Source organism: Lissotriton vulgaris, chromosome 3_1 (genome assembly GCF_964263255.1).
Source record: "Lissotriton vulgaris chromosome 3_1, aLisVul1.2, whole genome shotgun sequence".
NCBI lineage: Eukaryota > Metazoa > Chordata > Amphibia > Caudata > Salamandridae > Lissotriton > Lissotriton vulgaris.
Genome location: NC_141689.1, coordinates 1314864239 through 1314889197, shown reverse-complemented (window position 1 = coordinate 1314889197; position 24959 = coordinate 1314864239). Strand labels below are relative to the sequence as shown.

General features: G+C 46.1%; 1 pseudogene; it reads right to left on the bottom strand.

Annotated features, from left to right (window-relative positions):
* LOC147727822 (E3 SUMO-protein ligase KIAA1586-like) overlaps positions 1 to 5981 on the bottom strand; it is a 69247-nt pseudogene extending 63266 nt beyond the window's left edge.
* Positions 5982 to 24959: the final 18978 nt, after the last annotated feature.

Here is a 24959-nt window from a genome sequence, read left to right as displayed (position 1 = left end):
CGACCCCCGAAGGGGTATCTCCGCGCTTGCCTTGGGAACCCGTCCTGGCTTTTCCCTGTGAGATAGCCCCTACAGGGCATCCCCAAGGTGAAAGCCAGGCATCCCGCCGCGGGGGGGCCGTTGTGGAGATTAAGCAAGCTTAATGCCCAGAGTTGCAGAGTGTGAACCCATGATTAGGTCAGGCACCGAAGCGAGAATTATCGAGTCCATGGACATTTGAGCTCAAGACCCTGCCGTGTCGGGAATTGAACCCTGGTCCCGGGTCTGACCTCTGCTTCAGGGTCTGCCTGCTCTAACCAGTGAGCCACACTTCTCCACTATCTCCTGCTTGGTCCTCGGCACGGTCCCGGACGCATTCACCCTAGTAACTATCCTGTCCCACATGTGATTTTTCCTGGCTATGGTGGTCTGCTGGACTAAGGCCCTGAATAAGTGGGGTTCTACACGGATGATTTCATCCACCATTACCTTTAACTCTGTGTCCGTGAATTTGGGGTTCTTTTTTGGTGCCATGGTGTGTGGTGCTCAGGGTGTGGGTTTGAGTGAGTTGGGGGGTGCAGGTGTGTGGTGTGTAGGAATGGTGTGGTGGGTGTTTGTGTTGTGGGTGTGTTTGGGTGGTGGTTGTGTGTATTCTATCGGTGTGTGCTGTAGGTACTCTTGTGTCTCTTGCTAGCAGCTATGCTGTGATGCAGAGGATTTCAGGAGTGGGTGGGAGTTCTTTTATGGTCTGTGTCTTGGTCCTGTCTCAATGGTTATTGGCAGTCAGGTGCTAAGTGGGTGTGTTGACTGGTGTGCATTATGTGGTACTTGGGGGTGGGTCATTGTGTCTTGTGATTGGTTTTGATGTTTCAGGTGGGTGGTAGTTCTGTTTCCTGTGTTTGCTATTTACTTCCGTCGCACTGTTTGTCATTGGTTTGACGGTAGGGATGTTGTTCGTGTTGGCCTTCCGCTGTGATGCACGGTTTCTCGTTGCATTGTTACCGCAGCGGACGTGGATTGCGGTGCCTACCGGGGTACTTGCGGAGCTATCCTAATCGCGGACACGGAGCCTACGCAGGTATAGCGGGAGATGTGGATGTTCACGCAGTCATGTGCGTACGCGGCGGCCGGTGTTTCTTCGGTTCCGTCCGCTTGCGGCGGTCTCAGGTGTACTCCGACCACCGCGGATGGAGTTTGGTGTGCTCTGTCCGCCGCGATCGGAGTTTCGTTCATATATTATCCTAATCGCTATGGCGGTTTATCGGCAGACCGGTCCGGAGTATCTTGCCACCTTCCTTGGCGGACGGAACACGTTTCCGTCCGCGATCCTAATCGACCCCCAAGTTCAGGCAGAAAAAAATTGCAAGACTCCAGTAAATCCTGGTTTAAAGGCCACTATTCTAACTATTGAGCTCAGCTGCCCGTTCCTGCGCCCTCTAATAAAGCAGGGACTACTTCAATGGCCAAGTAAACCCCCTAGATGTCTTACTGCAGTACACATCTTATAGCAGCTGGGAAACCAGACATGGAACATAATACGTTGATAGGTTCTGGCATAAAGCATTTTAGTTAGCCGAGGCAGTGTGTGCATACTAGTTAAATTTAATTAACACTTGTCATTCTGTGACACTCGAGCAAAGCAAAGCTGTAGTCCTACTTTTTTTATGTGCTTCACACAGCATGCACAAGGCCAGCATTAGATGTTCAAACATGAATGGTAAAATATCCTAGTTTGCAGATGTTTTCCACATAATTATAGCTCTGCCATATTTTTCCACATGATACATCTACTGCATAATCTGATGGTTTTATCAAAAAAATTGTTTGTAGCTCAAGCGGATCAAAGGTTACTAAACAACGTGAATTATGTTGCTGTGAAGTGAAAGGCTGTGTGCAAAGGTTGACTGGTCACCTTTCTCACCGCTGCATTTGCATGTTACACTGGGATTAATGAGGTGAAAGCTTTCCAGAGACTGTTAGTATGTGTAAAAATGTCAAAATAATAAAGTATCAGAAAATGTACTTACATAACCCTGCAGTCTTTTTTTGCTGCTTAATTTGGTCAACACTGCAACATTATGTTGTCCTCCATTGCTGCATAATTGCAGTGGCCCCAAAGCAGGCAGCACATGCTAAAAGTGATTGTGTATGAATCAGAGATACCATGAAGTTTGTGAGCTTAGGGACATATTTATGGGAATGGTGGCGCAGGGCAGCACACCATGTTACTTTGCTGCACTGCCCTGTATCACAGGGAAAGGGCAAGAATGCACGGTATTTATCCAATATGGTGCATTCCTTTCTTTTCCCCCTTCGCTGGCGCCATTTCGGCAGCCTAGCGTCAACGCAGGCATACTTGCCCCATAGTGCAAGGGTGCCTCCTTTGCATACAGGATTGTTTTATGCAGGAAGGGGCACCTTCCTGTACAAAACAATATTGAGAGGCTTTTTCCTCTTTCTATATGTGCTGCAGAATAAAGCACAGTTTGAAAGAGGAAACAACAAGGAGAAATAAAGATATTTCTCCTAAATATGCCTCCCCTGGGGCAGCGCAAGATTTTGACGCATTCCCAGGATTACAAGTCCTTGTAAACCTGTGAATGCGTCAAAAACCGTGGGAGCTGTGTGGGAGACTTTTATTGTTGCAGGAAAACTACTGGGTTTACAAGGAACTCTGCCATGATTTATGCTTTTTTAAGAATGAGTCATTATGTCGGCTCTGCTGGTTTTGTTACTGGGGGCCGATTTTGCAGCATTTGTGCTGCGTTGCACTACTCAATATCTATGAAGTTGTTTAAAGATATGCAAAGTGGCTTTACGTGGCTTTGAAAACATGACTTGGAGCTTTGCATTGTGCATGTACCACATTGCAAGGTGCAAGCATGACGCAAGGCCCTTGAAAACATGCTCCTTTGTCTGGTGTGCATGCAAATCCTGCATTGCAAATCCCTGGTGAGTTTGCAATGCAAAATGGAGGCACCAATGGGTGAGGTGGACTGGCCTCAAGGGTCCTGTGTATCATCCCCAGATCGAACCTCCCCTTCCCACCGTCATTCTGGCAATGATCAATACCCTGCTTTATACATACCTGTGTTCTGTCCTCCCTTTGCCACCATTACTTCCTGGCATCGCTCATTACCGTACTTCTGGCATAGCATGGTTGAGCCCTCCTCTTGCCAACCTACATCTTGGCCTCATTCTTAACCCTGATTCCAGCAAACCCAGATCAAGCCCTCCCCAATTTTAATTCCTGCCATCACACATCACTCCGCTTCTAACATACCCAGATCCAGTTTTGCTTTCGCCCACTCTCACTTCCTGGCATTGAACAAAGCCCTGCTTCTGGCATAGCCAGGTTCAGCCCTACCCTTGCATCCTTAGCCCCTGTCATAGTCGTTAGTATGCTTCTACCATACTTAGATCCAACCCTCATCTCGTCACCCTTAGTTTCTGGCATTGCTAACTACCCAACTTCTTGCATACAGGGTAAATCCTTCCTGTCACCTTACTTCCTGGCATTGTCCTTTACCCTACTTCTAGCACCCCAGGATCAAACCATTCTGTTGCCACTCCTTTTTAAGGCAAAGCTAATTACTTTACTTTTAGGATGTCAGGAGCCAGCTCTCCCCTCACCATCCTCACTTTCTAGCACTGCTCATTACCATGCATCTAGCATACCCAAATACAGCCCTCCCATCACCACCCTTACTTCCTGGCACTCATTACCTTGCTTCTAGCATACCCAGCTTCAGCTCTTCCCTTACTGCCTTTACTTCATGTTATAGTTTATTGCCATGCTTCTACCAAACGTAGATCTAGCCTTCATCTCGTCCTGCTTAGTTTCTGAAATCACTCACTACAAAACTTGGAGGATACCCAGGTACAGCCTTCCTCTGACCACCCTTACTTCCTGGCATTGCTCTTTACCTTAGTTCTAGGAGTGATTCAGCCCTTCCGGTGCCATCGCTACTTCCTGGCATTGGTAGTTACCTTGCTTATAGCATTACTAGAGTTACACCCTATTTGCTAACCTTACTTCAAGGTATCCCAAATTACCTTACTTCTAGCATACCCAGATACAACAATCCCCTCACTACCCTTACTTTTTAGACATCATTACCCTGCTTCTAGCATAGACCGGTTCGACCCTTCCCTCGTCCTCTACCTCCTTGCACCGCGTATTATTACCCTACTCTAGAACACCCAGGTCCCACCCTCCTCTTGCCACCCTTACTGCCCGGGATTGTTCATTACCCTAGGTCTAGCCATACCTGGATCTCGCCCTCCCTTCGGAACCCCACTTCCTAGAATCATTAATTCCCCCAACTTCTAGCTTACATGGTTTATTTCTCCTCTTTCCACCCTTACTTCCTAGCACCACTCATTACCATGTTTCTTCATACCCAGATTCAGCCCTTTCTTCACCCCTCTGTATCCTGGCATCCCTCATTACCCAACTTCTAGCGTACCCAGATCCTGCAATCCCCCTCAACCTTACCTGTCGGCATCGCTCATTACCCTATATTTAGGGTACTCAACTCCAGCCCACCCAAACTTCCTGGTATCACCCATTACCTTGCTTCTAGCATACCCAATTGTTCACCCTCACTTCCACATATCGCTCATTACCCTGCTTCTAGCGTCCCCACATCGAACCCTTCCTCACCACCCATGCTCTCTCTGGAATTACCCTGCTTCTCGCATACCTACACCCAGCACTCCCCTCGCTCCCCCTCACTTCCTAGCGTATCATTACCCTGCTTCTACCATACCCGGACCCAGCCCTCCCTCGCCACCCTCAATTCCTGGCAACGCTCTTTACCCTGTTTCTAACATATCCACATCTTGGCCTTCCATCGCTCCCTCTCACTTCCTGGCATCACTCACTACCCTACTTCTAGTATACCTGGATCCAGCCCTCCCTCGCCACCCAAACTTCCTGGGGTTGATATTTAGCACTAGGTCCTACCTTGCACTGTAATCGTTGGACACCCCGCATTTGGTGGGAATTAGGGCGATTTAGGTCCCGATATTTACCGCATCGCGGCGATTCAGGCCGCCATCTTGGGTGGGGGAATCAGGTGCTGCTGACTCACGGGCGCCATCTTTGTTGTGGGACTAGTCGTTCCCTCGGAAGACTCCCGGGCTTATGGTCATGTAAGATGTATAATCATCAGGCGCGCAGCGACGGCGCGCAGCGGACACGCGCCCGAGGTGCACCAGAGGTAAGCCCATTTGTGCCAGTTCGCACACAGGTCGCACCGGGCGTGGGTAATGCTGCCTCTCCGCCCCCTAACCACCTAGTATACTCACGAGACATGCTCATAAGTCTTGACTCACGGCCCAACGTTAGCTGTCGGTCACTTACCACGGCCAGACGTTTGGAGACGCTATCCTGTGGCTTGCTTAACGTTCGATCCCTTAGCAAGCATCATGTGGAAATAGCATTCCTTGTGGAGTCTTATGAGTTGGACGTGCTCTTCATGACAGAGACCTGGACTAGAGCTGATAGCGTGGTGGAACTGGGCTTAGCCTGTCCTGCGGGCTATAAAATTAGGCACAATCCTTGTGTAGGAAATAGAGGGGGTGGTATAGGTTTCATCTTTAGGGAAGAACTGGATCTTTCTCAGCTGGAGATCAGGGAAGTCCCGGGCTGTGAACTAATGGCCTTTTCTTTAAAAGGACAGGGAGGCGTCCTGCACTCTGGGTTGTTGTGCTATAGGCCCCCGGCCAATGCTCTGTCAGCCATACCTGAGCTGGTAGATCTTATTTATGATCTTTCGAATACCCACACCAGATTTATGGTGCTGGGAGATTTTAACCTATGGCCGAAGGGTTCTGCAGACTCAGCCTATAAAGACCTGGTCCAGGCCTGTTGCAATATTCATCTGCAGCAGCTGGTGCTCTCCCAGACCCATTTTAAGGGCCATGCCTTTGATCTGATCTTTGCGGATGTTAGTCAGGCTATGATCCGGGACATTATCCCTCAATGCTGGACGCATCACGCTCTTGTTCACTTCTCACTTTTTCTCCCTGCTCATGCCTTGAAGAGTAGCAGCTCAGGAGTCGCCACCAAATTTAGTAGGCAATAGTCCAAGCTCTTAAAACACTCGAGCCTACCAACTCTGCTTCCAGAGGGATTCACCTTAGGAGGAAGCGCGGAGGAGAGCTACGAGATTCTTAGTCGGAAAATCACAGATTCTTTGGATCTTATGGCCCCTCTGCGGAAAGCTAGGGGCAAGTTTAAACTTGCCATGCCTTGGTACTCACAAGATCTTCTCCAGCTGAAACTCCGGTGTAAGCGGCCGGAACGAGCCTGGAGAAAACAGTAACTTGAATCTGATAAGTCTGTCTTTAAACAGACTTTGGCAGACTATAAAGCTCAGATTAAGTGTGCCAAAGCCAGGTTTCTCGAGGAAACGCTGTTGCGAGCAGGGAATAAATCTCAGACCCTGTTTAAAATCGTCAAGGATCTCTCTCGGCCTGCCTGTGCCACTAATGACATTCCGGCTTCACAATCTCTATGCGACTCTTTGGCAAAGGCATTCGAGGATAAGATCGCCTCTATTCTGAGAAACCTTGGTGGACCCACCACTCCTTGTCCCCAGCATCCGCCTGACACATCTCTTGTATCCACCTCTGGGATTGTTGGGGAAGTTAGAAGGCAGGCACAGCTGGACAGTTGTCCCCTCCCCTCCTTCGAAGATTTCTGCTCATTGGCAAACGGTATATCGTCCGGGTCTTCCCCTGGACCACCTTCCTCACAAATTTTGAAAAACGTTTCAAGAAGAGCTTTTTACCCCTCTTCATGCCATTTGTTGTCAGTCTCTTAGTACCGCCATGGTGCCGGAATGCTGGAAAATGGCTGTGGTCTCTCCTCTCCTGAAAAAGGCTACACTGGATCCCACCTGCCCGGCGAATTATAGACCTATTTCGTGCTCCCTTTTCCCATTAAGATCTTGGAGAAGCTGGTTACCAAACATCTGTCCAGGTTCATGGAGTCTAATAGCTGCCTGGATGTGGCTCAGTTTGGCTTTAGGCCAGCTCATGGCACTGAGTCCGCATTGGTGGTGGGTCTGAACGATCTACATTCGCGAGTCGACTTTGGCCGGGCAGCCTTTCTAGTGCTGCTCGACATGTTGGCCACGTTCGATACGGTCAGCCATGCCATCCTGGTCAGTAGACTGGAGGAAATCGGGGTGGCTGGCCTGGCTCGGGACTGGCTGGTCTTCTATCTTGGTGACAGACACCAGGTAGTAGCCCTGCCGCCCTACAGATCTAATGTAGAACAAGGGGGTTTACCTAAGCCTCTAATAAGGATTCAAACAATGAATGCCTAAGTGGGGATAAACAAAACTTTATTGGTTTATCCCAACAACGATTTATGTCATTTTTCTTTGTGATTATTTTCAAATTTTTCACATCAAGACAGAAAAAAACCGTAGTCAACATCATGTAGTGCCATACAATTTTCAACACAGTGAGGAGCAAATCATAAATATTTACAATGAAAAAGACATGACAGTAAACATATGACTATACATACAAAAACAGTGTGTTCATAATTTTCAGGAATAAAACAAGTAACAGTTGCCAAAACTTAGTAAATACAAACTCAATCGTCAATGCAAATCCTGTAAAGGGGGAAAAAAAGATTTCAAAGATATCACCCCAATTTCTATACCGTATCAAACTGTTCCTTTTTAGTTCAAGAAATAAATGCTGATTGACAAACTAATGTTGCTGGCATTAAATGTCATTAAAGGGTAATTGCCGACGCGTTTCGAGTCCACTGTCTGATTCACAGGACTCTCATCAGGGCAGGATGAGTCAAATCCATGGGAACTGTTTACAAAAAAAGAAGTGGGGGGAAGATTTTTAACAAAAGGGTTCTCAATCCATTTTACTCTTTAAGTAAGTTGCATCATTGTGATGCGGCGTACCTTATTTTTGTTGTAACCAAGGATGCGCTTGAGGAGGGCACGTTGTGCCAGTCCCTACCCACTCGGGTCACTACCCGCTCGTAAATTGAAGAAAGAAGGGGGGGTTGGGCCCAGTGGGGAAGAGGGTAGGTCGGGCCACACTATAATGTAGAACAAGGGGGTTTACCTAAGCCTCTAATAAGGATTCAAACAATGAATGCCTAAGTGGGGATAAACTAAACTTTATTGGTTTATCCCGACAACGATTTATGTCATTTTTCTTTGTGATTATTTTCACATTTTTTACATCAAGACAGAAAAAACCGTAGTCAACTTCATCTAGTGCCATACAATTTTCAATACAGTGAGGAGCAAATCATAAATATTTACAATGAAAAAGACATGACAGTAAACATATGACTACACATACAAAAACAGTGTGTTCATAATTTTCAGGAACAAAACAAGTAACAGTTGCCAAAACTTAGTAAATACAAACTGAATCATCAATGCAAATCCTGTAAAGGGGGAAAAAAAGATTTCAAAGATATCACCCCAATTTCTATACAGTATCAAACTGTTCCTTTTTAGTTCAAGAAATAAATGCTGATTGACAAACAAATGTTGCTGGCATTAAATGTCATTATAGGGTAATTGCCGACACGTTTCGAGTCCACTGTCTGATTCACAGGACTCTCATCAAGGCAGGATGAGTCAAATCCATGGGAACTGTTTACAAAAAAAGAAGTGGGGGGGGGAGATTTTTAACAAAAGGGTCCTCAATCCATTTTAGTCTTTAAGTAAGTTTCATCATTGTGATGCGGCGTACCTTATTTTTGTCGTAACCAAGGATGCGCTTGCCTTTAAAATGTTGTCAGTGCAGTGGATATCACACTGCAACAGAGTGAATTTTGGATCAGAATCGAAAAGGTTCCCAGTGTAAACCAACTCTTACTTATGTGGGGGGACACAAAGTTGTTGTTTACCTTCAACTTCTTGCTCCGGCGGCGTGTCTGCCGTCGTGCTGGCGTGTGGAAAATTTCAGATCGGTTTACATCTCTGAAAAAATCAGGAGGGACATAAGTATTTTTGGTGCCCGCAAAGCGACTGAAACTTGTTGAAAAACAAGAGACTTACTCATAAGGAGAACCAGAAGGACGCGGAAATTAAGGCCGCTGCTGCTTCGGAGATCTTCGGTTCTATGGGGATTTAAAGGGCGGGAGAGAGTAAGTCAAACTGGTCCCACATTGAATGACAAGAAGAGGCCAACAGAACTACTTCAATGGCTTACCGTTGAAAGGCACGACTAACAGCGTTTGCCAGTTTCACTCTGCCACGGATACATGCAGGTCGCAGGATCCCCGGATATGCCATCAACTTCAAAATTCAAGTGTCGGTCATGTGATATTGGTCTGACTAATCAGACCATCAGAAACCATGCAGTCAGTTGCAATGTATTGTGGGGTTTGTAGTGAGCCCAAGCAGTTGTTAAGATGCATGTGGCTCTCATGCCCTATTGACTTCACTCAGAGAGTTAAGTCCTTTGTTGACACTATCAAATTTCATAATGAGATATGCTTCTTTTCGCAAAAGCACAGTTTCAACGCTGGACTGGTGTTTGGGATCAATCCAGGCCATTACTGTCCATTTGAAATCGTTTTCACTATGGTTGTGATTCAGATAATGTTCAACCATCGGTGCGGACGAAACCTTTTTCTTTATTCGGGAAGGGTGTTGTGTGATCCTTACATTAATGGATTGGCAAGTCTTTCCAATGTACACTCTGTTGCATGGACACACCACGGCATAGACCACATTCTTGGTCTTACAATTTGTAAACACATCATGTTTCCATTTGACCCCATCGTGGTCAAAAATTTTACCTTCCAGCGTCGTGGAACAGGACACACAATTGCCACATTTATGATGCCCACATATGGGTTTTAAATTCCATTGCGCTATCAGATCGCTTTTCTGTTTGGGGATGTAGCTGTCCGCTCTTATTAGTTGTTGGCCTATGATTGTGTTTTTCCGCATGGCGAAAATAGGTTTTTGTAGGGGATGTTCTAATGCTTCCAATAGATGCCAGTTTTTTAGAATGATGCGTTTAAATTGATTTGTGTGCCGAGCGATGGTCGTCACACAAACCAATTTTTCTAGCTCACTTTTTTCTTTGACCTGGAGAAGATTTTCTCTCTGTATAAATCTGGCCCTCTTTTTGAATGCTTTAATAGCTTTTTCGGATAGCCCCGTTTTGCCATTTCACTGCAAAACGTTGTTGCATTTGAATCGAAGTCTAACACATTTGTGCAGTTACGTCTTATCCTTAACAGTTGCCCAAAAGGCAAGTTCTCTTTCAAGCATTGTGGATGTGAGCTGGAGTAATGAAGAATGGTGTTTCTGTCTGTTTCTTTTTTGTATATGGTTGTTATCAGCGTTGATTCGCAAGTGCCTACTTTGACGTATAGGAAAGTCATTTTGTTTTTACTGGATTCCAGCAAGAATTTGATGTCATTGTGCCGGGAATTCAGCCAACCATGGAACTGGTCGAGCTCTGTCTGGCTCCCCTGCCACAGGAGCCAAATGTCGTCGATGTATCTTAGCCATTGATTTATGTTGCCAGCAAATGGGTTGTTGTTGTATATGAATCTTTCTTCAAACTGTGCCATGTATAGCACTGCCATTTCCGGCGCATATGGGCAGCCCATGGCAGCCCCTTTGATTTGGACAAAGAACTCATTTTCAAATTTGAAATAGTTACTCCGTACAGTTATTTCCGCCAATGCCACAATAAATGAAATGGGTACCCTGTGGGGTCTGTCGCGCTGATCTAGATATAATTCTAACACCTCTAGTACCTCTTCTTGAGGGATTTGAGTATAGAGTGAGGCGACATCGAGTGTGACCATCAGTTGTGTTTGTTCGTCAAATGACTGCCCTTCTATTTTAGTGATAAAGTCAGTCGTGTCCCTCAAGTACGATTTGACCTGCAGTATGAATGGTTTTAAAAAGAAATCAATGTATTTAGAGACTGGCTCTAATGCAGAATCGCAACCAGACACCTCACTCTATACTCAAATCCCTGAAGATGAGGCACTAGAGGTGTTAGAATTATATCTGGATCAGCGCGACAGACCCCACAGGGTACCCACTTCATTTATTGTGGCATTGGCGGAAATAACTCTATGGAGTAACTATTTCAAATTTGAAAATGAGTTCTTTGTCCAAATCAAAGGGACTGCCATGGGCTGCCCATATGCGCCGGAAATGGCAGTGCAATACATGGCACAGTATGAAGAAAGATTCATATACAACAACAGCCCATTTGTTGGCAACATAAATCAATGGCTAAGATACATCGACGACGTCTGGCTCCTGTGGCAGGGGAGCCAGACAGAGCTCGACCAGTTCCATGGTTGGCTGAATTCCCGGGACAATGACATCAAATTCTCGCTAGAATCCAGTAAAAACAAAATGACTTTCCTAGACGTCAAAGTAGGCACTTGCGAATCAACGCTGATAACAACCATATGCAAAAAAGAAACAGACAGAAACACCATTCTTCATTACTCCAGCTCACATCCACAATGCTTGAAAGAGAACTTGCCTTTTGGGCAACTGTTAAGGATAAGACGTAACTGCACAAATGTGTCAGACTTCGATTCAAATGCAACAACGTTTTGCAGTGAAATGGCGAAACTGGGCTATCCGAAAAAGCTATTAAAGCATTCAAAAAAGAGGGCCACATTTATCCCGAGAGAAAATCTTCTCCAGGTCAAAGAAAAAAGAGAGCTAGAAAAATTTGTTTGTGTGACGACCTTCGGTCGGCACACAAATCAATTTAAACGCATCATTCTAAAAAACTGGCATCTATAGGAAGCATTAGAACATCCCCTACAAAAACCTATTTTCGCCATGCGGAAAAACACAAGCATAGGCCAACAACTAATAAGAGCGGACAGCTACATCCCCAAACAGAAAAGCGATCTGATAGCTCAATGGAATTTAAAACCCATATGTGGGCATCATAAATGTGGCAATTGTGTGTCCTGTTCCACGACGCTGGAAGGTAACATTTTTGACCACGATGGGGTCAAATGCAAACATGATGTGTTTACAAATTATAAGACCAAAAATGTGGTCTATGCCGTGGTGTGTCCATGCAACAGAGTGTACATTGTAAAGACTTGCCAATCCATTAATGTAAGGATCACACAACACCGTTCCTGAATAAAGAAAAAGGTTTCGTCCGCACCGATGGTTGAACATTATCTGAATCACAACCATAGTGAAAACGATTTCAAATGGACAGTATTGGCTTGGATTGATCCCAAACACCAGTCCAGCGTTGAAACTGTGCTTTTGCGAAAAGAAGCATATCTCCTTATGAAATTTGATAGTGTCAACAAAAGACTTAACTGTCTGAGTGAAGTCAATAGGGCATGAGAGCCACATGCATCTTAACAACCGCTTGGCCTCACTGCAAACCCCACAATACATTGCAACTGACTGCATGGTTTCTGATGCTCTGATTGGTCAGACCAATATCACATGACCGACACTTGAATTTTGAAGTTGATGGCATATCCGCGGATCCTGCGACCTGCATGTATCCGTGGCAGAGTAAAACTGGCAAACTCTGTTAGTCGTGCCTTTCAACGGTAAGCCATTGAAGTAGTTCTGTTGGCATCTTCTTGTCATTCAATGTGGGACCAGTTTGAGTGACTCTCTCCCACCCTTTAAATCCCCATAGAACCAAAGATCTCCGAAGCAGCAGCGGCCTTAATTTCCGCGTCCTTCTGGTTCTCCTTATGAGTAAGTCTCTTGTTTTTCAACAAGTTTCAGTCGCTTTGCAGACACCAAAAATACTTATGTCCCGCCTGATTTTTTCAGAGATGTAAACCGATCTGAAATTTTCCACACGCCAGCACGACGGCAGACACACCGCCGGAGCAAGAAGGTTGAAGGTAAACAACAACTTTGTGTCCCCCCACATAAGTAAGAGTTGGTTTACACTGGGAACCTTTTCGATTCTGATCCAAAATTCACTCTGTTGCAGTGTGATATCCACCGCACTGACGACATTTTAAAGGCAAGCGCATCCTTGGTTACGACAAAAATAAGGTACGCCGCATCACAATGAAGCAACTTACTTAAAGACTAAAATGGATTGAGGACCCTTTTGTTAAAAATCTTCCCCCCCACTTCTTTTTTTTGTAAACAGTTCCCATGGATTTGACTCATCCTGCCCTGATGAGAGTCCTGTGAATCAGACAGTGGACTCGAAACGCGTCGGCAATTACCCTTTAATGACATTTAATGCCAGCAACATTCGTTTGTCAATCAGCATTTATTTCTTGAACTAAAAAGGAACAGTTTGATACTGTATAGAAATTGGGGTTATATCTTTGAAATCTTTTTTCCCCCTTTACAGGATTTGCATTGACGATTCAGTTTGTATTTACTAAGTTTTGGCAACTGTTACTTGTTTTATTCCTGAAAATTATGAACACACTATTTTTGTATGTATAGTCATATGTTTACTGTCATGTCTTTTTCATTGTAAATATTTATGATTTGCTCCTCACTGTGTTGAAAATTGTATGGCACTACATGAAGTTGACTACGTTTTTTTTCTGTCTTGATGTAAAAAATGTGAAAATAATCACAAAGAAAAATGACATAAATCGTTGTCGGGATAAACCAATAAAGTTTTGTTTATCCCCACTTAGGCATTCATGTTTGAATCCTTATTAGAGGCTTAGGTAAACCCCCTTGTTCTACATTATAGTGTGGCCCGACCTACCCTCTTTTCCACTGGGCCCAACCCCCCTTCTTTCTTCAATTTACGAGCGGGTAGTGACCCGAGTGGGTAGGGATTGGCACAACGTGCCCTCCTTACTACTATTCACAAAGATTAATTCTCAAGCAGGGGACATCTCTCCTGCATAGCATGGCAGAGAAAGACACGCTGTCCTTCACGGAAAGCCATATTCAAAATCTAATTGAGTCCTCTCCATTTTCCACTATAACCCTTAGCACCTCAGCCAAACAGCAAAATGAGGCAGATAAACTAACCCGTCTCCAAAAAAACATATACGAACAGAACTGCATGGCCACTTTCTATTTAAACATTTAAAAGCAGGGACAATCCCTTGGGGCCTTCAGGTCAAAAACATTCCGGTCATCTTTATCGAAGACGCAGAATATAAAAAAGGTTTCAGTCAAATAAATACCAAGTGCAGCAGAGATTTAATGGTGCACACTATAGAGACAGCCCAACGCATCTGTAGCCAAGAAGAGAGAGAAATAGAGGAACTTATTAAAACTATCACTGAATACCAGACCACCGCTGAAGCAAAAGTGCTTCTCAATAAGATCGAAAAAGAAATTGCACTTTTCAAAGATAACACCTTTAATGTTATAGCGGCCCAATTCGACAGGGACTCCAAATCGTTTAAATTAGAACAGGTGTATCCCTTCCTCAAAGAAGACTTTTACACCTCAGGAGAGTCAAGGGGAGCACTAACATCATTTCAAGGTAGACCAAGGAATAGGTTCCATATATTCTCTGACACAACCTCATCTGATTCCTCCTCAGATTCTAGGCAGAATAATTCCAAAAGAAGAGGGGCACCAGCAGCATCTTCTTTTTTAACGAAAGGTGGTCAATCAAGAGTCTGCTTCAAGCAGCCATGGGAGATGCGAACTCGCAACAAGTTTTACAAGAACTAGAAAAGTCTACTATAGTTAATCTTTCAAATAAACAACTCACGAAGGATGAAGAAATGGTTTTGAGCCTGGGCCTCAAGTTTGTTCCTAACAAAAGAACTGATTTTACCAAACTTAAGTTAGAGGCATTAGATTTTTGCCGCAAAATAAGGTTAAAAGCCTTCTTCGCGGGTGCCGAAATGACGTCAAGTCAGGAAACCACTGGATTAAGAGTCAAATCGAGGTTCACTCCAACACAAAACATTCCGAGACAAATTGTTGCCTTCGAGCAAGCGATCTTATCATCTCTCAATAAACTTGAAAAGACAAAAAGCTTTGTGAAAAATAACATCAGTAAAGGTCAAATTGCAACCATTCGTGATCTTAAAGCGGACACATCCATCTTGATAAAACAGGCTGACAAAGGCGGGGCAGTAGTGCTGTGGCCCCGCTCCATGTACCTTGATGAAGGCAAAGCACATGTAAACAATCGAGAGTGGTATAGGCCTTCAAAGGAGGACCCAGTGTATGCAATTCAAGACAAAATTGCAAGAATCACTAAACAGGACTGGATGGAGGCTTTTTAGGCCCAAAGGAGTTTGAATATATCAACAAGAAATTGCCAAGAACGCCAGTTCTTTATTTCCTGCCAAAAATACACAAAAATGAACAGGTACCACCGGGCAGACCCATTGTGTCTGGTTGCGATTCTGCATTAGAGCCAGTCTCTAAATACATTGATTTATTTTTAAAACCATTCATACTGCAGAGCAAATCGTACTTAAGGGACACGACTGACTTTATCACTACAATAGAAGGGCAGTCATTTGACAAACAAACACAACTGATGGTCACACTCGATGTTGCCTCACTCTATACTCAAATCCCTCAAGATGAGGCACTAGAGGTGTTAGAATTATATCTGGATCAGCGCGACAGACCCCACAGGGTACCCATCTCATTTATTGTGGCATTGTCGGAAATAACTCTACGGAGTAACTATTTCAAATTTGAATATGAGTTCTTTGTCCAAATCAAAGGGACTGCCATGGGCTACCCATGTGCGCCCCGAAATATTATGTTATGTTATGTTATGGGCACTTATATCGCGCACAGCTGCTCCAGCAAAGGGGCGTCCTGGCGCTTGACAAGGTAAACAACACAACACAACTAAAAAAGCAGCAAACTAATAAAGAGCCAACAAGCTAAGGGAATAGAAAGGTCTTAATGGCCCTACGAAATGAAAGAAGATCATCCAGCGCACGGATCTTTAAAGGAAGGGAGTTCCACAAAGCCGCAGCTCGCACTCGAAATGAGCGGCCGCCCGCTCGGCTAAGCTTGAACCGGGGAACCACTGCAAGTTCCTGACCCAAAGATCGTAAAGAGCGGGCAGGAACATACGGAGACCGAAGGTTCGTAAGGATGTGGGCAGAGGAACCCTTGAGGATTTTATTGGACAAGCAAAGCACCTTGAACTGAATCCTCTGCTTAACCGGCAGCCAATGAAGTGAACGCAAAGTATTGGCAACGGAACAGAACCTGGGCAGACCCACCACTGCTCTGGCTGCCGTGTTCTGAACCCGTTGCAGACGGATGATTTCAGCCTGATTAACCCCTACCAGGAGGGAACTGGCGTAGTCAAGCCGCAAAATCACCGTCGCCTGCACCACTAGCTGCCTGGTCGAGGCGTCAAAGAATTTCAAAACTAATCTTAGACCACGCAGAATGCCAAAACAGCATGCAGCAATTCTCTTGGTGTGACAAACAAAGCTAAGGGCAGGATCTAACCACACCCTGAGATTTTTTATCTCCGTTACCGGAGTCGGGGTGGTCCCATGTTCAGGCGGCCACCACATGTCGCCCCAGAGTTCCGCCTGCTTGCCGATGATCATAATCTCAGTTCTTTTTGCGTTCAGCTGGAGACAGTTGGAATTCATCCAGCTGGCGACCGCCCGAAGTCCATTCTGGAACCTTGGGGCATCCAGGCAAGAGTCCCCGCTGAGCGTGACCGCCAACTGAGTGTCGTCAGCATATGAGACCATAGTCATGCCCCACTGCTAGACGACATCAGCCAGCGGCCTCACGTAAAGGTTGAACAACGTGGGGCTCAGAGAGGATCCCTGGGGGACCCCAAGGCCCAGAGGGTGGAATTTGGACTGGTGGGGCGGAATAGCGACGTAGAAAGATCGATCGGCAAGAAAAGAGCGGAACCACTGAAGGGCCGGCCCTACAATGCCAGCTTCCTCCAAGCGCTGAAGAAGAATCCTGTGCGAAACGGTGTCAAAGGCGGCGCTAAGATCTAATAAAACAAGCGCCGCCGTTTGACCCGAATCTAGCACAGTGCGCAGGTGTTCCACCATGGAGAGTAGGGCTGTCTCTGTGCTGTGGCCAGCCCGGAAGCCGTTCTGCGTAGGATCCAAAATATTAGCCCGCGAGAGATGGTCTGAAAGGGCCATATTCACATGGGCCTCCGCTACTTTCACAGGCCACGGAAGAAGCGATATCGGGCGGTAGTTCTCAGGTTTGAGAGGATCTAAAGAAGGCTTCTTCAGGATGGGCGTGACCACCGCCTGTTTCCACTTGGCGGGGACCACACCTGAAGCAAGGGAAAGATTGATCAGAGAACACACTGGTAGAAGACTGAAGGATGACGGGTCCCTAAACACAGCTGGTCTTAGCGGATCAGCCGGAGAACCAGACTTAATTTGCAGAGCCAGTTTATTAAAGCTCTCAGGCAACAGACAGGGAAAAGTATGCAAAACATCGTGCTCTTGGGGACTAAGAGAAACTCCAGCATACGGCATGGCAGTAGGGAAGGCTCAATAGATGGCTTGGACCTTCTCAAGAAAGAAGGCCGCCAAGGCCTCACAATGTGCAGTGGAACTAGTTTCATTAATAGAGGTCTTTTTTGCCATCAGATCTTTAAGAGCCTTAAAAATGGATTTAGAGGGATTCGGGCTATTGCGAAATTCAAGAGAGTAGAACGCCGCACGAGCTCTACAGACAGCGCGGTGATAAGATTTGATGGTGGCGAGATACACGACTTTTTTACTGGAATCATGTGTTTTCCGCCATTCTCTTTCTGCGCGTCTGCACGTACTTTTTAGTGCGCGTAGGGATCCATCATACCAAGGGCTGGAGTCCCTTGAGCCACATTTGCTAAGAGTCACCGGAATAAGGGAATCAAGAGCCCGAGTGATCCACTCACAGAAGAGGTGATAGCCCGTTTCCACATTATCTAATGGGCCCAACGGGTCCTCAGATAGAATGCGGAAAAAATCCTCTAACTTGAGTTTATTCCAGTGTCGTCTAGGGACGACTCTGGCCATAGGTTTAGGTGAGTGCTCATACAAGGGGCACTGAATCGTCACTAAAAAATTATCAGTCCAGGCCAGGGAGGTAGAAGTTGTAACCCTGGCCTCAGCAAGATTCGTAAAGAAAGGGTCCAGGGTATGTCCTCCCACGTGGGTGGGATGAGTGACCAATTGAGACAGTTGAAAGGCCTCCAAGTCAGCCTGAGTGCTACTGACAGCAGGGGCGGTCAAGTTATCAAAGTGGAGATTCAGATCCCCAAGGATGGAAAAGTCAGCGCATCCTACAGCCAGCGTACTAATGGCGTCTGGAAGGGCCTCCCTAAACGCCACGTCACTACCCGGAGGGCGATAGATCAGCATGCCAGAGAAAGAGAAGTGGGGGCTAATTGAAATCTTAAAAAAAGCACTTTCACAGCCAGAAATCTTTAGACCTCTCCAGGCGCAGGGGTAGCAGGACCTAACGGCAAGCGCTATTCCCCCACCTCTAGTAGAGCGATTAAGTGTGTATACCGAGTACTCAGAGGGGAAAGCCAAGTTGAGAATAGCCGTGTCCGCCTCCTGCAACCAGGTCTCAGTGGTACAGAAGATATTGGGTGACTCATCCTTAATAAGGTCATGGATAGCTTGGTAGAGTTTCACCAGCGACCTAACATTCAGGTTCCCAATGCTGAGCTCACGCAAGGGGCATTTACTTCTAAGTACTTATGCCTTACCCGTAGAGCGGGAAAGAGCGGGGGTACAAAGCAACCACCTACCGCAAACACACTGGTAGGGGCCACACAAAGGACTCACCGGAGCCACATCACACCTGAGGGCTTGCTGTCTGATGGACAAAAGATCGTCTCTCGAGTAGCTGATCATTGCATCCACCACTGTGCCAAAAAAATAGAGGTCCTGCTCTGTCCTGCGCGTCCTTTGCACGGACGGGCAGGACTCTGGCACGACTCAGGCGCAGCGAAGGCGCGCCCGCTGCGGGATACCGCTGCGCTTAGTAGGAAGCATTAAGTAGGCGTCCCTCTGTTCATCTGGCGTGCTAGACCGCTCGCAGGTGATGCACCCTAATCAGTCCACACCACTCAAAGATGGCGCCTAAGATAATTCCCCACCCCAGGAACCGGACCTGCTCTAAAAGGCGGTAAATACCGATTACAGTGCGAGTGAGGGACAAATGATTCCCTAGTTTAAAATCAGGGGAAAACAACTTTAAGAAACAGAAATATAAAACAGGTAGTTTTAAAAATAGCAGAGCAGCAAATAAAGCGCGAAGCGCAAAGCGGCATTCTAATACCTTGTCAGGGCTGTCCCCAGGGCCGGTCGCCTTAAGTAGGCGTCCCTCTGTTCATCTGGCGCGCTAGACCGCTCGCAGGTGATGCCCCCTAATCAGTCCACACCACTCAAAGATGGCGCCTATAATTCCCCACCCCAGGAACCGGACCCGCTCTAAAAGGCGGTGAATACCGATTACAGTGCGAGTGAGGGACAAATGATTCCCTAGTTTAAAATCAGGGGAAAACAACTTAAAGAAACAGAAATATAAAACAGGTAGTTTTAAAAATAGCAGAACAGCAAATAAAGCGCGAAGCGCAAAGCGGCGTTCTAATACCTTGTCAGGGCTGTCCCCAGGGCTGGTCGCCTTAAGTAGGCGTCCCTCTGTTCATCTGGCGCGCTAGACCGCTCGCAGGTTATGCCCCCTAATCAGTCCACACCACTCAAAGATGGCGCCTAAGATAATTCCCCACCCCAGGAACCGGACCCGCTCTAAAAGGCGGTGAATACCGATTACAGTGCGAGTGAGGGACAAATGATTCCCTAGTTTAAAATCAGGGGAAAACAACTTAAAGAAACAAAAATATAAAACAGGTAGTTTTAAAAATAGCAGAGCAGCAAAAAAAGCGCGAAGCGCAAAGCGGCGTTCTAATACCTTGTCAGCAGTGCTATACATGGCACAGTATGAAGAAAGATTCATATACAACAACAACCCATTTGCTGGCAACATAAATCAATGGCTTAGATACATCGACGACGTCTGGCTCCTGTGGCAGGGGAGCCAGACAGAGCTCGACCAGTTCCATGGTTGGCTGAATTCCCGGCACAATGACATCAAATTCTCGCTGGAATCCAGTAAAAACAAAATGACTTTCCTGGACGTCAAAGTAGGCACTTGCGAATCAACACTGATAACAACCATATACAAAAAAGAAACAGACAGAAACACCATTCTTCATTACTCCAGCTCACATCCACAATGCTTGAAAGAGAACTTGCCTTTTGGGCAACTGTTAAGGATAAGACGTAACTGCACAAATGTGTCAGACTTCGATTCAAATGCAACAACGTTTTGCAGTGAAATGGCGAAACGGGCTATCCGAAAAAGCTATTGAAGCATTCAAAAAAGAGGGCCACATTTATCCCGAGAGAAAATCTTCTCCAGGTCAAAGAAAAAAGTGAGCTAGAAAAATTGGTTTGTGTGACGACCTTTCGCCGGCACACAAATCAATTTAAACGCATCATTCTAAAAAACTGGCATCTATTGGAAGCATTAGAACATCCCCTACAAAAACCTATTTCCGCCGTGCGGAAAAACACAGGCATAGGCCAACAACTAATAAGAGCGGACAGCTACATCCCCAAACAGAAAAGCGATCTGATAGCGCAATGGAATTTAAAACCCATATGTGGGCATCATAAATGTGGCAATTGTGTGTTCTGTTCCATGACGCTGGAAGGTAACATTTTTGACCACGATGGGGTCAAATGGAAACATGATGTGTTTACAAATTGTAAGACCAAGAATGTGGTCTATGCCGTGGTGTGTCCATGCAACAGAGTGTACATTGGAAAGACTTGCCAATCCATTAATGTAAGGATCACACAACACCGTTCCCGAATAAAGAAAAAGGTTTCGTCCGCACCGATGGTTGAACATTATCTGAATCACAACCATAGTGAAAACGATTTCAAATGGACAGTATTGGCCTGGATTGGTCCCAAACACCAGTCCAGCGTTGAAGCTGTGCTTTTGCGAAAAGAAGCATATCTCATTATGAAATTTGATAGTGTCAACAAAGGACTTAACTGTCTGAGTGAAGTCAATAGGGCATGAGAGCCACATGCATCTTAACAACCGCTTGGCCTCACTACAAACCCCACAATACATTGCAACTGACTGCATGGTTTCTGATGGTCTGATTGGTCAGACCAATATCACATGACCGACACTTGAATTTTGAAGTTGATGGCATATCCGCGGATCCTGCGACCTGCATGTATCCGTGGCAGAGTGAAACTGACAAACGCTGTTAGTCGTGCCTTTCAACGGTAAGCCATTGAAGTAGTTCTGTTGGCCTCTTCTTGTCATTCAATGTGGGACCAGTTTGAGTGACTCTCTCCCGCCCTTTAAATCCCCATAGAACCGAAGATCTCCGAAGCAGCAGCGGCCTTAATTTCGCGTCCTTCTGGTTCTCCTTATGAGTAAGTCTCTTGTTTTTCAACAAGTTTCAGTCGCTTTGCGGACACCAAAAATACTTATGTCCCACCTGATTTTTTCAGAGATGTAAACCGATCTGAAATTTTCCACACGCCAGCACGACGGCAGACACGCCGCCGGAGCAAGAAGGTTGAAGGTAAACAACAACTTTGTGTCCCTCCACATAAGTAAGAGTTGGTTCACACTGGGAATCTTTTCGATTCTGATCCAAAATTCACTTTGTTGCAGTGTGATATCCACGGCACTGACGACATTTTAAAGGCCAGCGCATCCTTGGTTACGACAAAAATAAGGTACGCCACATCACAATGATGAAACTTACTTAAAGACTAAAATGGATTGAGGACCCTTTTGTTAAAAATCTTCCCCCCCACTTATTTTTTTGTAAACATTTCCCATGGATTTGATTCATCCTGCCCTGATGATAGTCCTGTGAATCAGACAGTGGACTCGAAACGCGTCGGCAATTACCCTTTAATGACATTTAATGCCAGCAACATTCGTTTGTCAATCAGCATTTATTTCTTGAACTAAAAAGGAACAGTTTGATACTGTATAGAAATTGGGGTGATATCTTTGAAATCTTTTTTCCCCCCTTTACATGATTTGCATTGACGATTCAGTTTGTATTTACTAAGTTTTGGCAACTGTTACTTGTTTTATTCCTGAAAATTATGAACACACTGTTTTTGTATGTATAGTCATATGTTTACTGTCATGTCTTTTTCATTGTAAATATTTATGATTTGCTCCTCACTGTGTTGAAAATTGTATGGCACTACATGAAGTTGACTACGGTTTTTTTCTGTCTTGATGTAAAAAATGTGAAAATAATCACAAAGAAAAATGACATAAATCGTTGTCGGGATAAACCAATAAAGTTTTGTTTATCCCCACTTAGGCATTCACTGTTTTAATCCTTATTAGAGGCTTAGGTAAACCCCCTTGTTCTACATTATAGTGTGGCCCGACCTACCCTTTTTCCCACTGGGCCCAACCCCCCTTCTTTCTTAGCCCTACAGATCTGACATCAAAAAAGTAGGGCAGGGTGTACCCCAAGGGACGGCTATCAGCCCTATTCTATTTAACCTGTATCTCCGTCTTCTGGTTAGGCTGATTAAGTCCTTTGGTATTGGGGCCATCAATTATGCTGATGACACGCAGCTTATCTTCTCGTTTGAAGGTAGTGATGCTGTGTCTCAGGAGACCTTCCACCGCTGTATGACAGCTACTGCGGAATGGCTGTGCCAAAACTCTTTGCAGTTTAATAGTTCAAAAACTGAGGTGCTGCATTGTTCCTTGGACCGTATCCCACGGCCCTTGCCGACGGACTTTTGGCCTATTTCCTCCCAGGGTAGTATTGTGGCGGCAGACTCTGTCCGGAATTTGGGTGTGATGTTTGGATCAAATTTACAGCTGGATGTGTTCACGAACGAAACAGTGGCTACTTGTATGCTGCTGCTTCGCACGCTACGCAAGATCCTTCCCATTCTTCTGGCCCATTCTCGACCAGAGGTGGTGCATAGTATCATCTTAAGCAGGTTGGATTACTGCAACGCACTACTCCTGGGCGCGCCCGACACCCTGATTGGCAAGCTGCAGCGAATACAGAACATGGCTGCTAAGCTGGCACTCTCTCGGCGGCGTTTTGACTCCTCCTCTTTGGCACTTGCAGACCTTCATTGGCTGCCAATCCATCAGCGCATTTGTTTCAAGGCAGTATGTCTAGTTTTTAGGGCCCTTCATGGTCAGGGGCATGTTCCACTGCAGGAGATGTTCTCGTGATATACGCCAGCCAGACCCCTGCGATCCTCTTCAGCATGCCTGGTGGTAGTTCCCAAGATCTTGAGTAAACCCGGATGGGTGGACGCTCCTTTGGATTTTCGGCAGCCAAACTATGGAATTCTCTTCCTCTGTCCCTAAGAAGCATCGGGGATTTTTCCTCTTTTAAGAAAGGGCTAAAAACTTTCCTTTTTCCCAGGATAGTGTAGGCATTGTGGCAGTGTTCCATCGCGTATGGTTTTAAGGAGTTAAAGCTCCAGGATACCCTTTGGGTGACAGTTTAGCGCTATATAAATACGCGATACAATACAATACAATACATCACCCATTACCTTGCTTCTAGCATACCCACTTGTTTACCCTCACTTCCCCGCATCGCTTATTACCCTGCTTCTAGTGTACCCACATCAAACCCTCCCTCGCCACCCATGCTCTCTGGAATTATCCTGCTTCTACCATACCTACATCCAGCACTCCCCTAGCTCGCCCTCACTTCCTGGCATATCATTACCCTGCTTCTAGTCTACTCGGGCCCAACCCTCCCTCGCCACCCTCACTTCCTGGCAACGCTCATTACCCTGTTTCTAGCATACCCACATCCTGGCCTCCCCTCGCTCCCCCTCACTTCCTGGCATCACTCATTACCCTGCTTCTAGCATACCCACATCCTGGCCTCCCCTCGCTCCCCATCACTTCCTGGTATTTCTCATTACCCTGCCTCTAGTATACCCGAATCCAGCCCTCCCTCACTTCCTGGCATATCATCCATAGACTGCAAACTGCCTAGGGGGCACATAGGATGAGCGGGCATAGGAAAGACTTGATGGGAATCAGCAGAGCCTCAGTACTGTAATTGCAGGTTAAGCTGCACGTCTGGATTGAGATAGGCAGGGACAGCAGTGCCGGGCCCCTACCAGCAGCACAGAGATCAGTGAAGCAAAATGCCAACATTTTTAAAGAGTAAAGAGGGAGGTTTGTTTAAAATAACCGGAAGAATGAATTTCCCCCATTGGCTTCTGCTGAAGTAGAGGCCGCAGGCTGCTGAAATAAAGCTGGTTTTGGCTTTAAAGGTTGGGCGTCTCCCGTCCAAATCGGACCTATTGACATGTATGAATTTTAAATGCCCGCAGTGAGCCTGGCATGGGTGGTGCCGCCAAGTGCACTGGCTTCTGAGCAGGGCACTACACATTGAAAAAAAATAACATTAAAAAACAGCAGATAAGAAATTTGACATTTTCCGTTTATTAAACAAAATGCACCAGGTTTTTTATTTTCCCCACTTACTTGATGTTTGTGGAGTTCAGCTTCAGAGGCAGTCCAGGCTCCTCATGCAAGCCCCTGTTCAGAGAAAAGGGCAGAGCTCTAAAGGAGGGGTCGGGGACCTCTGGGCAGGCACGGAGAGTAATTTCCAGGAGAGGCTGGTGAGGCTGGGTCAGCTTTTCAGTGGCTGGCTGGCGAGCAGATTTATAGCAGATCACAAAGTCCCCCAGGTGGCGTCCGTCAGTCTGCTTGACACCAAAGAATCCTGATGTGACCATTGTCACAGGTCACAGTGGGGGCGGGCAGGCAGCGTTCTCACAAATGAGGTGTGAATCAGGGCATCAGCAGGGCCATCAGAGGTAGCCGTTTTCACTCTATGCTACACCAATGGCCCTTTCAGTCTCACTTTGCAGGCACCTAGGCACAGCGGGGGAGGGCAGGAGGTCGGGCGCACTGCAGAAGCCTTTGTCAATATTCACGTTGCACCACGCGCTCGACCTTGGT